The sequence below is a fragment of the Bubalus kerabau genome, chromosome 11 (genome assembly GCF_029407905.1).
Source record: "Bubalus kerabau isolate K-KA32 ecotype Philippines breed swamp buffalo chromosome 11, PCC_UOA_SB_1v2, whole genome shotgun sequence".
NCBI lineage: Eukaryota > Metazoa > Chordata > Mammalia > Artiodactyla > Bovidae > Bubalus > Bubalus kerabau.
The window spans coordinates 1,958,962-1,974,640 of NC_073634.1; positions in this window are offsets into that span (position 1 = coordinate 1,958,962).

A 15,679-nucleotide genomic window follows, 5' to 3' on the forward strand; every position below is an offset into this window, starting at 1 on the left:
TTAAGAGACGTCTGTTCCTGTGTCTAATAGCCCTGGCGTTTTATTCTCTTGAATTAAAAGATCTTTTAAAGGCCTTGGAACTGTAATTTCCTGCACCCAAAAGGCTAGATCACTAGATCCAAATGTTTTGTGGCTCTTAGCTTGAGAAGTCAAGTTTTTCCTTGTCTGATAGTAAGGTAAAAGTAAAAGCTGTGTTACTCTTTGACCTTTATTAATTTGTACAGTTTTGATAGGCAGTGAGATCAAGACTTTAATTTCTCAATATCATCAGAATCTACTACACCATGCACCAGCGAAATTTCTTTTCTTTCTTTTTTTTTTTTTTAACTTTTTTTTAAAAGAAAGCGAGCTACGCCCCAGGACAAATCTTACAATGTCCTCAGATAGGGGGCCAGCCACTCCGGTTGGAATTGGAGTAAGCGGCACATCAGGGGTTAATATTGTTATTAAATCTCCTTGCCTTTTCGCTTTTCTCCTAGCCTGGGTGAGACCCCCCTGAGGGAGTTTTCTCCAAGGAGCACACTCTGCATATTGTGTACTAAAAGCTCCTTTGTTTAAAAAACTTTTTATCTTCCTCAGTCTTAGGCAACACTTTGGGAGGCTTTGGGGGCAAAGTGGGGAACTCCTGGGTCCTGGGAGGCACAATCGAAGGCGGTGGCAGTCGCCTTAAATCAGAAAGTGGTGGATAAGTTTTTTAAAGGTTTGCGCAGAGGGGGAGGGAGCTCGCCAGGGCTCTCGGCTGCAGCGTCCTGTAAGCCCTCTCCTTCCTCGAGAGGTAGACCACTTTCTCCCTCCTTTTTTTTTTTTCTTCAATGGCAGAAAATATGATCTGTGCAGTAAATGGAGACTCACCACCATCCACCTCTATAGCCTCCCCCATAGTCTATTTAACAGCCTCGTGACGGAGGTCCAGGACATTTCTAATCATATTCCACAGTCAATAAATATTTGTCTATTCTTAGATGCAGAGAAATCCATTTTTAATTTTTTTTTAATTTTAGAGAATATTTTTATTTATTTTGTAACCTCTTTACCCTGGCTAAACTGCAGAGGGGACTAGAAAAGAAGCCTCAAGGTGAGGATCAAGTTCATCCTTGGGACTAGAGAAAATCCTTCTCCGGGAAACTCCTAGTGGTGGCCCTCTACCCCGACATGGAGGAGGAGGCATAGGGGGATGGGAGCGTCCCGAAGTTTTCCTCTTCTGTTCCGGAGATCCTTTAACTGTTTGGTAACTAAATCTTACGAACTGTCTGACCGGGGATGTTTCCCTCAACCTCCTAGGAGCGGATGGTCTGATTAGGGATGTTTTCTTAAACTTTTAGGAGCATCTTTAGCTTAAAAAAAAAAATCCTCATCAGAATGGCATCGAGCTGCTGTTTCCTCTAAACCTTTTTCAAATTGAGGGGAGAGCTGATCTTTCTTTTCATCCCTATCTTTTACATGCTCATTGGCAGTCATAGCGGCTAGCCATTCATTTAGCTGTCGATAGCTAGGTATAGCCTCTTCATTTTCACTTTTCTTTATAACAGGTACCTTTTCAGATTTGCTTTTTTGTTTAACAGGTACTTTTCCAACTTTACTTTCCTCTTTAACAGGTACCTTTTCAAATTCATGAGCTGGATCTAAAACATCTCTAGTCATATTCCACAGAGGAAAGGTGTAAGTAGAGATTTTTTCCAAACCTTGCTGAGCACAATAAGCTCTTAGCTGTTTTCCTAGTTTTTTCAAGATATCGAGGTTAACAGTGCCTTGTTGTAGAAACCAAGGGCAGTGGTCTTGTACAAATGTAAAAAATGATTGAATGGAAGATTTTTTAACCTTGATTCTTCTTTTACTTAATAACTGTAAAATTACTCCTATAAAGAGCTGTCTTTCATTTGATTCAGTGTTGCCCATGTCAGAAACTTAAGGATAGTAAAAGATTTTGCTTTTAGCTATCTAAAGATTAGGCCTTTTTTGTCAGCCTTTTTAGAAACCGTTTTTTCTCTCTAACTCTTCAACACTTCCCACTCCTCTCGCCCTGTCTATTCTACAGGGGGATCTGCAGCCCCCTAAGTGGGATCCTATCTGTCCCCAAAACTGAACACTGGGGGAATGGGGTTGGGGATTTACCTTCAAAATGCCTGTCTCGGGCGCCACCTGCAGAGGTCCAGCCCCAGCTGATCCAGGGTATTCGAAGGGAAGATGGAGTAGGCGACCTATTTATATATTTATTTATTCATCAAAGATATAAAGAGTAATAGAATGAGGATAGCTCAGTAGGAAAATTCAGTGGAGAAAAGCAGCTGAGTAGCTTGGTTTACGCGGAAAATCAATATAACCCGTGACACCAGGTTAGCTCTGACCACGGAGGCTGCAAGTGCCCTCTAGAATAGAGGAAGGTGCCCCACCTTAGACACCTTATCGAGTGGGTCTTCGAAGCCCAGGCAAATAAATGGTCGCAGAGGATATCCGCGCTCCAGATGGACACTCATCTGAAAATTGAGGGGAATAATGACATGGGGAGACCAAGCGTTGGCGAGCAAGGCCCGTAGCTTTATTTTCAACACAGGTTTTAATACCCTAAGTTACACATAGAGGATAATAGGGGATGCAAAGTCAGCAGTCTTTAATCCTTATCAAAAACCAGGGTTTCTTTTCTGCAGATTTATCGTATAAAAATGGTTTAGATGATTTACATCATCTTCTGGCCAGAAGACCTATTAACATTTTATGACTCTTGACAAAGACTTATCAACCATAAGAGTTATTTTCTCTAAGAGTAATTGTTTAAGGTTTGGCGCCATCTTTCGAAGATAAAATTGCATTCCTATAGGGAGGATGTGTAATGGGTTTACAACAAAGAAAAGAATTTATTACCTTAAGGGTCTAAAGTTACCAACATCAAGGCCACTACTTATTTTTTCTACATACCAACTATATTAATTAGCACACATTCAAGGATACAATTCAGGGGATGTGGAAACTTGGCAAAAAGCATTGGTTCATGAATGAAATCTTTTACTAGTTTTATTCTGACAGTTTCTAACTCTCTGAGAGGCTCTAAGCTATTTGAATATCTTAAACTTCCCGTGCGTCTCGAGGCTGGGAGACTGTACACAATCGTATGCATAGCTGTAGGAGACCGGGTAAACTTGTCAGGCGAGTTAGAAAACCATCTGAGGGGTTTGGATTTAAACACTACTAATTGCCCAGGAACATTATTAGTTGGAGCTGTAAGTTAGCTCTTTGACAGAGAGAGTGAGATGGTGGTGGGGGACATCCCCAGTAATGTCAGAGGTGAGAGAACAAAGCAATAAAGAAGGCAGACTTTGGTTTTTGGGGGTAGATGCTGAAGAATATATGGGGGAACTCCCGGAGGCTCGATCCCGCCTTTGCGTATGCCGAGACTATTTCCTCATGACATTTGTCACGAGTGGAATATCTCTCGCTGGCTCCCGGCAATCTTCCATTGCACCAAACGCAGTGGAGTCTCGAGAGGCCCCTCCCAACACCACAGTATCAGTGTCTTCTCAGAGGCACCCTGAGCAACTCCCTGAGTTCACCGGCACAAGTCGAGGGAACACAGGGTATCCTGCCGCAACCCGAGAAAGACCTCAAGAGTCCGTCTTCAACGGGTCTTGAGGCCGGATTCCCCTACCATGACTCGAGAGCAATGACACGCTCCCCCTCGCCATGCGCATGGACACCTGACTTCCCTGGCACCACATGAGAGGCTCCCTGAGCTCCCCGTCATACCTCGTGAGAAACCCCACACTGGCGCCACAGCTCGGGAAAACCCACGAGACGCCACCGTCATCGCGAGATTGGGGACATCTTTTCCTCCTGACCTGAAGAGCAATCCCTGGTCCTTTCTCCAAACTTCACAGGAGGCTTTACTCCCTTTAGGCCACTCAATGGGCTCCAAGAGATACCTGTCGCGACTTGAGAGGAGAGCAGAGTACTTTGTTTCCCCTCGAGATGAGGCCTTACCTTGGGTGAGTCTGGAATGCAACCCCGAGATCCCTGTTGCCCCTGGAGAGGAACATTATGTCCTGGACAAAAGCCTAGATGAGGTCTATTTTGCCCTACAGTGACTCGAGAGCAACACCCATCTCTCCCTCGCAATTCGAATGGAAGATTGGTCTTCACTGGGCCAACACAAGAGGAAGTCTGAATTTCCCGTTGTAACTCGAGAATCCCGCCGCAACTCTTAAAAACCACGTGGTTCCCCATTCATCACAATATGAGGCCTTTGCCCGCTACAGAGTCTCAAGAGAAGTCCCATGTTTCGTCATAAAGTTCGAAATGCTACTTGGCACCCTTGATGCGACCCTAAAAGTTCCCCAATATACCGGTCTCACTCCAAGGGAACACCGAAGTTCCTGGCACCACTTCATTTGAGCCCCTTCTCCCCTCCTGATCATGGCAGGAAGGTCGATTCCCCTGCTTTGTCTAGAAGGGGTTCCCGACCTTCATGGCGCACCTCAGGATGAGGCCAGTCTCACGAAGAAATTCGAGACGTAGCCTCGTGTTGGTGCCACGTGCCGAAAGACCCCGATTTCTCGGTCTTGCTCTTGATAAGAACCCGATGCCCGGACACCTCTTCTAAGGCAACCCTGTGGATGAAGGCACTACACGAGGGGGCACTGGCAACCCTGTTCATCGTCCGGAAAATCCCACAGGATCCACATACAGCTCCACAACTGGCCTGTCACCCCTTAAACAACGAGAGAGGCAAGCGGAGTTCCCTTCCTCAGACAAGACGAGGCCTGAGTATCCAATCCCAACTCTGCAGGCACGCTTCGATCTGAGTCAGAAATGGAGAGGAAACCTGAGGTTCCTGCCTCAACCCGAGATGAGGCCCTCTTCCATTAAAACAAACCCAGTGGAGTCCCGAGAGGCCACTCCCATCTCCACAGTATCCCTGACTTCTCATAGGCATTCTGAGAAGCTCCTTGAGGCCACCGGCAAAGGTCGAGGGAAATAAGGGTTTCCTGCCACAACCGAAGAAAGACCTCGAGAGTCCTTCTTCAACGCGTCTTGAGGTCAGATTCCCCTACCATGGCTCGAGAGCAATAACGCGCTCCCCCTCGCCACGCACATGGAGACCTGACTTCCCTGGCGCCACACGAGAGGCTCCCTGAGCTCCCTGTCGTACCTCGTGTGAAACCCCACACTGGCGCCGCAGCTCGAGAACACACACAAGACCCCTCCGTCATCGCGAGATGAGGGCCATCTTTTCCTGCATGGCCTGGAGAGCAGTCCCAAGTCCTCTCTCCAAACTTCACAGGAGGCTTGACTCCCTTTAGGCCACAAAGTGGGCTCCAAGAGGTGCCCGTCGCAACTCAAAAGGAGAGCAGAGTCCTTTGCTTCCCTTCGACACGAGGCCTGACTCCCTGGGTGAGTCTGGAATGCAAACCTGAGATCCCTGTGGCCCTTGGAGAGGAACATTAGGTCCTGGACACAAGCCTAGATGAGGTCTCCTTTGCCCTGCAGTGACTAGAGCGCAACCCCCAGCTCTCCCTCGCAACTCGATTGGATGATTGGACTTCCCTGGCCCAACACAAGAGGAAGCCTGAAATCCCCGTCGTAACTCGAGAATCCCGCCACAACTCGAGAAAAACCACGTGGCTCCCCCGTCATCGCAAGATGAGGCCCTTGGCCGCTACAGCGTATCAAGAGAAGTCCCACGTTCCATCCTGAAGTACAAAACGGTACTTGGCACCCTTGATGCGACCCCCAAAGTTCCCTGACATACCGGTCTCACTCGAGGGAAACACCAAAGTTCATGGCACCACTTCCTGTGAGCCCCTTCACCCCTCCTGATCGCGACAGGAGGGTCGACTCCCATGCTTTGTCTGCAAGGGGTTCCCGACGTTCCCCGCGAACCTCCGGATGAGGCCGGTCTCATGAGGAAATTCGAAAAGTAGCCTCATGGTTGGTGCCACATGTTGAAAGATCCCGAATTCCCGGTCCACTCTAGATAAGAACCTGACGTCCGGACATCTCTTCGAAGGCAACCCTGTGGATGAAGGCACAACACGAAGGGACACTGACATCCCCATGCATCGTCTGGAAAAACCCGCCGATTCCACTCACAGCTCCAAATGTGGACTGTCACCCCGTGAACAACTCGAGAGGCAAGTGAAGTTGCATTCCTTCACACAAGACGAGGCCTTACCCTCCTGGCCCAACTCTTCAGGGACCCTGCGATCGGAGTCAGAAATGGAGAGGAACCCTGAGGTTCCTACCTCAACTAGAGAAGAGGCCCTCTTCCATTGAACCAAACTCAGTGGTGTCCCGAGAGGCCCCTCCCAACACCACAGTATCCCTGAATTCTCAGAGGCTCCCTGAGAAGCTACCTGAGGTCACTGGCACAAGTCGAGGGAACCCAGAGTTTCCTGAAGTAACCCGAGAAAGACTTGGAGAGTCCTTTTTCAACGTCTCTTGATGCCCGATTCCCCTACCATGTCTCCAGAGCAAGGACGCGCTCCCCTCGCCACAAGCAGGAAAACTGACTTCCCTAGTACCACACAAGAGGCTCCCTGAGTACCCCATCATACCTCGTGAGAAAACCCACAGTGGCGCCGCAGTTCGAGAAAAACCACAAGATGCCCCCGTCAAGGAGAGATGGGGGCCTTCTTTTCCTGCCTGACCTGGAGAGCAATCCCTGGTCCTCTCTCCAAACTTCACAGGAGGATTGACTCCCTTTAGGCCACTCAGTTGGGTCCAAGAAATACCCGGTGCGACTCGAGAGGAGAGCGGAGTCCTTTGCTTCCCTGGAGACGAGGCCTGACTCCCCGGGTGAGTTTGGAATGCAACCCCGAGATCCCTGTCGCCCCTGGAGTGGAACATTATGTCCTAGACACAAGCCTAGATGAGGTCTATTTTGCCCTACAGTGATCGAGAGCAACCTCCATCTCTCCCTCACAATTTGAATGGAAGATTGGTCTTCCCACGGTCAACACATGAGGAAGTCTGAATATCCCATCGTAATTCGAGAATTCAGCCTCAAGTCTTAAAAACCATGTGGTTCCCCCTTCATCGCAATATGAGGCCCTTGCCAGCTAGAGTCTCAAGAGAAGTCCCACGTTCCATCTTAAAGTTCGAAATGCTACTTGGCACCCTTGATGCGACCCCAAAGTTCCCCAACATACCGGTCTCACTCCAGGGGAACACCGAAATTCCCGGCGTCTCCAGGGAAGTCCCATGTTCTGTCCTTAAGTGCGAAACGGTACTTGACACCCTTGATGCGACCGCAAAAGTTCCCGACACGCTGGGTTCCCTCGAGGGGAACACCAAGGGTCCCGGCACCACTTCATCTGAGCCCCTTCTCCCCTCCTGATCGCGACAGGAGAGGCGATTCCCCTGCTTTCTCTGGAAGGGGTTCCCGGCCTTCCTGGTGCACCTCAGGATGAGGCCGGTCTCAGGAGGAAATTCGAGACCAGCCATGTGTGAGGTGCCACGTGCCGAACGACACCGATTTTCCGGTCCACTCTTGATAAGAACCTGATGCCCGGACACCTCTTCGAAGGCAACCCTGTGAGTGAAGGCACAACACGAAGGGGCACTGACACCCCCGTGCATCATCCGGAAAAACCCGCAGGGTCTACACACAGCTCGACAAGGGGCCTGAGACTCCCGGAACAACTCGAGAGGCAACCAGAATTCCATTCCTCAGAAAAGACGAGGCATGACTCTCCTGTCCCAACACTGCAGGGACCGTGCAGTCGGAGTCAGAATTGGAGAGGAAGCCTGAGGTTCCTGCCTCCCCTCGAGATGAGGCCCTCTTCCATTGCGCCGAACCCAGCAGAGTCCCGAGAGGCCCTGCCAACTCCACAGCATCCCTCACCTCTCAGAGGCACCCTGGTAAGTTCCCTATAGTCCCCTGCAGAAGTCGAGGGAAACGAGGGTTTCCCGCCGCCACCCGAGAAAGACCTCGAGAGTCCTTCTTCAACGCGTCTTGAGGCCCTAGTCACTTCCCATGACTCGAGAGTGATGACCAGCACCCCCTCGCCATGCGCATGGAGACATGAGTTCCCTGGCGCCGCACGAGAGGCTCCCTGAGGTCCTCGTCGTGCCTCGTGAGAAAACCCCCACGGGCGCCGCAGCCTGAGGAAACCCATGAGATGCCCCCGTCATCGCGAGATGAGGGCCTTCTTTTCCTTCCTGACCTGGAGAGCAATCCCGAGTCCTCTCTCCAAACTGAAGAGGAGGCTCGACACCCTTGAGTCCACTCAGTGGGCTCCAAGAGATCCTTGTCGCGACTTGAGAGGAAAGTGGAGTCCTCTGCTTCCCCTCGAGGCGAGGCCTGACTCCCCGGGGGAGTCTGGAATGGAAACCCGAGATCTCTGTCTTCCCTTGAGAGGAATATTAGGTCCTGGACACACGCCTCGATGAGGTCTCTTTGGCCCTGTAGTGACTCGAGCAGAACCCCCAGCTTTCCCTCGCATCTCCAGGGGAAGATTGGGCTTCCCAGGGCCAACCCAAGAGGAAGCCTGAAATCCCCGTCGTTTTCGAGAATCCAGACGCAACTCGAGAAAAACGACGTGGTTCCAACGTCTTCACAGGATGAGGCCCTTGCCCGCTACAGCGTCTCCAGGGAAGTCCCATGTTCCGTCCTGAAGTGGGAAATGGTACTTGGCTCCCTTGATGCGACCCCTAAAGTTCCCTGAAACGCCAGGTTCCCTCGAGTGGAACACCTAGAGTCCCGGCCCCACTTCATCTGAGCCCCATCTCCCCTCCTGATCGCGACAGGAGAGTCGATTCCCCTTCTTTGTGTGGAAGGTGTTCCCGGCCTTCCCGGCGCACCTCAGGATGATGCTGGTCTCACGAGGAAATTCGAGATGAGCCACGTGGGTGGTGCCACATGCCGAATGACCCCGATTTCCCGGTCCGCTCTTGAAATGAACCTGATGCTGGACACCTCTTTGAAGGCAACCCTGTGGGGGAAGGCACCAAATGAAGGGGCAATGACACCCCCGTGCATCTTCTGGAAACACCCGCAGGTTCCACACACAGCTCGACAAGGGGCCTGAGACCCACTGAACGACTCGAGAGGCAAGCAGAGTTCCATTACTCAGACAAGACGAGGCCTGACTCTCCTGTCCCAACCCTGCAGGGACCCTGCGGTCGGAGTCAGAAATGGAGAGGAAGCCTGAGGTTCCTGCCTCCAATCGAGATGAGGCCCTCTTTCATTTCTTCAAACCTAGTGGAGTCCCGAGAGGCCCCTCTAACTCCTCAGTATCCCTCACCTCTCAGAGGCACCTGGGAAGTTCCCTAAGGTCCCCGGTAGAGGTCGAGGGAAACGAGTGTTTCCCGCCCCAACCCAAGAAAGACCTCGAGAGTCCTTCTTAAATGCGTCTGGAGGCCCTAGTCCCTCCCATGATTCCAGAGCAATGACGCGATCTGCCTGGCCACACGCATGGAGGCCTGACTTCTCTGGCGCCGCACGAGAGGCTCCCTGAGCTCCCCATCATATCTCGTGAGAAACCCCACACTGGCGCCGCAGCTCGAGAAAACCCATGAGACGCTCCCGTCATCACGAGAGGAGGGCCATCTTTAACTGAATGGTATGCAGATCAAGCGTGAACCTTCTGTCCAAGCTACACAGGACGCTTGACTCCCTTTAGGCCACTCATTGGGCTCCAAGAGTTACACGTCGCGACTCGAGAGGATAGTGGAGTCCTTTGCTTCCACTCGAGACGAGGTGTGACCCACCGGGTGAGACTGGAATGCGACCCCGATATCCCTGTTGCCCCTGGAGAGGAACACTACGTCCTGGATCCAAGCCTAGATGAGGACTCTTTGCCCTGAAGTGACTCGAGAGCAACCCACAGCTCTCTCTGACAAGTTGAATGGAAGATTGGACTTCCTGGGCCAACACAAGAGGAAGCCTGAATTCCCCGTCGTAACTCGAGAATCCCGCCGCAACTCGAGAAAAAGCACGTGTTTCCCTCGTCATCGCAATATGAGGCCCTTGCCCGCTAGAGCATCTCCAGAGAATTCCCACGTTCCGTCTTGAAGTGCGAAACTGTACTTGGCACCCTTGATGCGACCTCAAAAGTGCCATGACATACCGGTCTCACTCGAGGGGACCACCGAGGTTCCCGGCACCACTTCATCTGAGCCCCTTCTCCCCTTCTGATCGCGACCGGTGGGTCGATTCCCCTGCTTTGTCTGCAAGGGTTCCCTACCTTCCCGGCGAACCTCAGGATGAGGCCGGTCTCCCGAGGAAATTCGAGACGTAGCCTCGTGGGTGGTACCACATGCTGAAAGACCCCAATTTTCTGGTACGCTCTTGAAAAGAACCCGATGCCCGGACACCTCTTTGAAGGCAACCCTGTGGATGAAGGCACAACACGAAGGGGCACTGACACCCCCGTGCATCGTCCGGAAAAACCCGAAGGTTCCACACACAGCTCAACAAGTGGCCTGTCACTCCGTGAACAACTCGAAAGGCAAGCGGAGATCCATTCCTCCACGGAAGACGAGGCGTGACTCTCTTGTCCGTACTCGGCAGGTACTCTGCGACCCGAGTCAGAAATGGAGAGGACCCCTGAGGTTCCTGCCTCCATTCGAGATGAGGCCCTCTTCGATTGCACCAAACCCAGTTGAGTAATGAAAGGCCCCTCCCAAATCCACAGTGTCCCTGACTTCTCAGAGTCACCCTGAGAAGTTGCCTGAGGTCACCGACACAAGTCGAGGGAACCCAGGGTTCCCTGCCACAACCCGAGAAAGACCTCGAGAGTCCTTCTTCAATGCGTCTTGAGGCCCGATTCGCCTACTATGACTCGAGAGCAATCACGCACTCCCCTTCACCACACGCACGGAGACCTGACGTCCCTAGCACCACACGAGAGGCTCTCTGAGCTCCCCGTCATACCTCGTGAGAAATCTGATACTGGCGCCGCAGCTGGAGAAAACCCACGAGACGCCCCCGTCATCGCGAGATGAGGGCCTTTTTTCCTGCATGGCCAGGAAAACAATCCCGAGTCATCTCTCCAAACTCCATAGGAGGCTTCACTCCCTTTACGCCACGCAGTGGGCTCCAAGAGATACCCGTCGCGACTCGACAAGAGAGCGGAGTCCTTTTTTTCCCCTCAAGACGAGGCCTGACTCTCCGGGTGAGTCGAGAATGCAACCCTGAGATCCCTGTCGGCCCAGTAGTGGAACACTAGGTCCTGGACACAAGCGTAGATGAGGTCTATTTTGCCCTGCAGTGACTGGAGAGCAATCCCCAGTTCTAACTTGCAACTCGAATGGAATACTGGATTTTCCTGGCGCCACACAAGAGGCTCCCTGAAATCCCTGTGGTACTTCATGAGACACCCCACACTGGCGCCGCAGCTCGAGAAAACCCACGAGACGCCACCGTCATCTCGAGATGAGGGCCTTCTTTTCCTGCATGGCCTGGAGTCCAATCCCGAGTCCTCTCTCCAAACTCCACAGGAGGCTTGACTCCCTTTAGTACACACAGTGGGCTCCAAGAGATACCCATCGCGACTCGAGACGAGAGCGGAATTCTTTGCTTACCCTCGAGGTGAGAACTGACTCCCCGAATGAGTCTGGAATGCAAACCCGAGATCCCTGTCGCCCCTGGAGAGCAACGTTAGATCCTGGACACAAGCCTAGATTAGGTCTCTTTTGCCCTGCAGTGACTCTAGCGCAATCCCCAGCTCCCCCTCGCAACCCGAATGGAAGATTGGATTTCAAAGCCAACAAGAGGAAGCCTAAATTCCCGGTCATAACTCGAGAATCCCGCCGCAACTCGAGCAAAACCACGTGGTTCTCCCGTCATCGCAAGATGAGGCCCTTGCCCGCTACAGCGTTTCAAAAGATGTCCCAGGTTCCGTCTTGAAATGCGAAACGGTACTTGGCACCCTTGATGCGACCCCAAAAGTCCCCCAACACGCCGGTCTCACTCAAGGGGAACACCGAGGTTCCCGGCACCACTTCATTTAAGCCCCTTCTCCCCTCCTGATCGTGACCGGTGGGTCGATTCCCCTGCTTTGTCTGCAAGGGGGCCCGACCTTCCCTGCACAACTCAGGATGAGGCCGGTCTCATGGGGAAATTCGATACGTAGCTTTGTGGGTGGTGCCACTTGCTGAAAGACTCCAATTTCCCGGTCCGCTCTTGATAAGAATCCGATGCTCGGACACCTCTTGGAAGGCAGCCTTGAGTATGAAGGTACAACACGAAGGGGCACTAACACACCTGTGCATCATCCGGAAAAAAGGGCAGGTTACATACACAGCTCGACAAGTGGCCTGTCACCTCGAGAACAACTCGAGAGGCAGGAGGAGTCCCATCCTCCAGAAAAGACGAGGCCTGACTCTCCTGTACCAACATGCAGGGACCTTGCGATCTGAGTCAGAAATGGAGAGGAACACTGAGGTTCCTGCTTCAACTCGAGATGAGTCCCTCTTACATTCCACCAAATGCAGAGGAGTCTCGAGAGGCCCCTCCAAACTGCACAGTATCCCTGACTTCTCAGAGGCACTCTGAGAAGCTCCCTGAGGTCGCAGGCACAAGTCAAGGGAACCCTGGGTTTTATGCAGTGACCCGAGAAAGACCTCGAGAGTCCTTCTTCAACCCGTCTTGAGGCCCGATTACCCTACCATGACTCGAGAGCAATGACGAACTCCCCCTAGCCATCTCATGGGGACCTGACTTCCCTGGCGCCACACGAGAGGCTCCCTGAGCTCCCTCTCGTACCTCGTCAGAAACCCGGCACTAGCGCGGCAGTCTAGAAAACCCACAAGAGGCCGCCGTCATCGCGAGATGAGGGCCTTCTTTTCCTGCATGGCCTGGAGAGGAATCCCGAGTCCTCTATCCAAACAGCACAGGAGGCTTGACTCCCTTTAGGGCACACAGTGGGCTCCAAGAGATACCCATCGCGACTCAAAAGGACAGCGGAGTTCTTTGCTTCCCCTCGAGACGAGGCCTGATTCCCCGGGTGAGTCTGGTATGCAAGCCCGAGATCCCTGTCGCCCCTAGGGATGAACATTAAGTCCTGGACACAAGCCTAGATGAGGTCTATTTTGCCCTGCAGTGACTCGAGGGCAATCCCCAGCTCTCCCTTGAAACTCGAATGGAAGATAGGACTTCCCTGGGCCAACACATGAGGAAGACTGTATTCCCCGTCGAAACTCGAGAATCCCGCCACAACTCGAGAAACGCTACGTGGTTCCCCCGTCATCGCAAGATGAGGCCCTTGCCCCCTACAGCGTCTCAAGAGAAGTCCCACGTTCCGTCTTGAAGTGCGAAACGGTATCGGCACCCTTGATGCAACCTCAAAAGTTTCTCGACACACTGGTCTGACTCGAGGAGAACACCGAGGTTCCCGGCACCACTACATCTGGGCCCCTTCTCCCCTCCTGATCGCGACAGGAGGGTCGATTCCCCTGTTTTGTCTTGAAGGGGTTCCCGCCTTTCCCGGTGCATCTCAGGATGAGGCCGGTCTGACGAGGATATTCGAGACATAGCCTCGTGGATGGTGACACATGCCGAAAGACCCCGATTTCCCGGTTCGCTCTTGATAAGATCCCAATGCCCGGACACCTCTTTGAAGATAACCCTTTTGATGAAGGCACAACACGAAGGGGCACTGACACCCCCGGGTATCGTCCGGAGAAACCCGCAGGTACCACACACAGCTCGAGAAGTGACCTGTCACCCCGTGAACAACTGGAGAGGCAAGCAGAGTTCCATTCCTCCACACAAGACGAGGCCTGACTCTCCTGTTCGAACTCTGCAGCGAAACTGCAATCCGAGTCAGATCTGGCCCAGGGGAAGTCAGGAGAGGAAACATGAGTTTCCTGCCTCCACTCGAGATGAGGCCCTCTTCCATTGCACCGAACCCAGTGGAGTCCCGAGAGGCCCCTCCCAACTGCACAGTATCCCTGACTTCTCAGAGGCACCCTTAGACCTTCCTGAGATCACCGGCACAAGTCGAGGGAACCAAGGGTTTCCTGCCCCAACCCGTAAAAGACCTCGAGAGTCCTTCTTCAACGCGTCTTGAGGTGCGATTCCCCTACCATGACTCGAGAGCAATGACCCATTCCGCCTAGCCACGCGCATAGAAACCTGACTTCCCTGGCGCCACAGGAGAGGCTCCCTGAGCTCCCCATTATACCTCGTGAGCAACACCACACTGGAGCCGCAGCCCGAGAATACCCACGAGACGCCCCAGTCCTCACGAGATGAGGGCCTTCTTTTGCTGTATGGCCTGGAGAGCAATCCTGAGTCCTCTCTCCAAACTCCACAGGAGGCTTGCCTCATTTTAGGCCACACAGTGAGCTCCAAGATATACCCGTCGCGACTTGACAGGAGAGCGGTGTCCTTGGCTTCCCCTCGAGACGAGGCCTGATTCCCCGGGTGAGTCGAGAATGCAATGCCGAGATCGCTGTCGCCCCAGCAGAGGAACATTAGGTCCTGGACACAAGCCTAGATGAGGTCTATTTGGCCCTGCAGTGTCTCGAGAGCAATTCCCAGTTCTAACTCGCAATTCGAATGAAAACTGGACTTCCCTGGGCCAGTTGAACAGGAAGCCTGAATTCCCCGTCGTAACTCGAGAATCCCGCCGCAACTCAAGAAAAACCACGTGGTTCCCCCGTCATTGAAAGATGAGGCCCTTGCCCGCTACAGCGTCTCAAGAGAAGTCCCACGTTCCGTATTGAAGAGCGAAAAGTTACTTGGAACCCTTGATGCGACCCCAAAAGTTCCCCAACATACCAGTCTCACTTGAGGAGAACACCGAGCTTCCCGGCACCACTTCATCTGAGACTCTTCTCCCCTCTTGATCGCGACAGGAGGTTCGATTCCCCTGCTTTGTCTGGAAGGCATTCCCGACCTTCCTGGCGCACATCAAGATGAGGCCAGTCTCACGAGGAAATTTGAGACATAGCCTCGTGGGTGGTGCGGCATGCCAAAAGACCCCAATTCCCTGGTCCGCTCTTGATAAGAACCCGATGGCAGAACCCAACTCGAAGGCAATCCTGTGGATCAAGGCACAACACGAAGGGGCAGTGACACCCCGGTGCATCGTCCAGAAAAACCCACAAGTTCCACATACAAATCGACAAGTGGCCTGTCACCCCATGAACAACGCGAGAGTCAAGCGGAGTTCCAGTCCTCCACACAAGACGAGGCCTGACTCTCCTGTCCCAACTCTGCAGGGACTCTGCGATCCGAGTCAGATCCGGCGCATTCGAAGCCAGGAGAGGAACCCTGAGGTTCCTGCCTCAACTTTTCATGAGGCCCTCTTCCATTGCACCAAACCCAGTGGAGTTCCGAGAGGCCCCTCCCAACTCCACAGTGACCCTGACTTCTCAGAGGCACGCTGAGAAGCTTCCTGAAGTCACTGGCACAAGTCGATGGAACCCAGGGTTTCCTGCTGCAACCCAGGAAAGACCTCGAGAGTCCTTCTTTAACACCTCTTCAGGCCCAATTCCCCTACCATGACTCGAGAACAATGACGGGCTCCCTCTCACCACGTGCATAGAGACCTGACTGCCCTGGCACCACGTGAGAGGCTCACTGAGCTCCCAGTCTTACTTCGTGAGAAACCCCACACTAGCGCCACAGCTCGAGAAAACCTACGAGACGCCCCAGTCGTTGGGAGATGAGGGCCTTCATTTCATGCATTCCCTGGAGAGCAATCCCGTGTCCTCCCTCCAAACACCAAAGGAGGTT